Source organism: Pipistrellus hanaki (assembly GCF_964339955.1).
Source record: "Pipistrellus hanaki genome assembly, chromosome: X".
NCBI classification, from domain to species: domain Eukaryota; kingdom Metazoa; phylum Chordata; class Mammalia; order Chiroptera; family Vespertilionidae; genus Pipistrellus; species Pipistrellus hanaki.
Genome location: NC_140524.1, coordinates 63,535,533 through 63,536,644, shown reverse-complemented (window position 1 = coordinate 63,536,644; position 1,112 = coordinate 63,535,533).

The following is a 1,112-nucleotide window of genomic DNA, read 5'->3' as shown; positions in this document are numbered from 1 at the left end:
TTTTACTTTTTAAAAATATGTTTTTATTGATTTTAAAATGAGAGGATGAAAGAGAGAGAGAGAGAGAAACATCAATGTAAGAGAAACATCCATATGCTGCTTTCTACACACCCCCTACTGGGAACCTAGCCCACAGCCTGGGCATGTGCCCTGACCAGGAATTGAACTGGTGACCTCTCTGTGCATGGGATAATGCTCAACCAACTGAGTCACACCAGTCAAATCTATAGACAGAAAGAAGATACCAGAGAGCAGAAAGCAATTGCTAGGGGCTTGAGGAAGGCAGGAATGATAGTAACTGTTTAATGGTATGAGGTTTCCTTTCATGGTGATAAAATATTCTTTGACTAGATACTGGCTATTGTGCCACTGTGGTGTGCCCTTTAAAATGGTTAAATGGTGAATTTTATGTGTATTCATGCCCATGAATAGACTGGAGGACCAGTGAGCAGATGGCTTTTCTCTCAGTTCACTGGCCTGGCTATAGGTGTGGGGACAACATTCTAGGATGGAGCCCCAGAGCATCTGGGCCACCTTCTTTAACCCATTCAGCAATTCTCTTCTTTGTCTCCCCCACTAGAAATCCTCCCTGGGTTTCAGGTTATCACATCTCTATCCAAAATCCAGTTCTATTTTCTTTACCAACTTCGATGACCCATGGTAAAGAGTCTTAAACCAAAGTCCAAATCCTTAATAATAAAAACCTTTTTTGATAGCAAGAAAGTCTCAGTCTTCAAATTTTAGATAATCTCATCTTGTACTCTCTGGAAGGAAGGACAACTACACCGAGTGGCCAGATTATTATGATCCCTGAACTCATAATAATCTGACCACTCAGTATATATCCTATATAATAAAAGGCTAATATGCAAATTGCCCCCTTGACCAGGAGTTCTACCAGCAGGCAGGCTGGCCAAATGCCCATGTCCCCCTCCTCCTGGCCAGGCTGGCTGGACCCCACCCATGCATGAATTCATATACTGAGTGGCCAGATTATCATGCGCTTAGACATCATAATAATCTGGCAACTCAGTATCTTCGCATCCTGTTCTGGGAGAGTTCCCTTACTCCTAGAATGAGTTGAATGTTTCTAATAACACAAAAGAAAAATA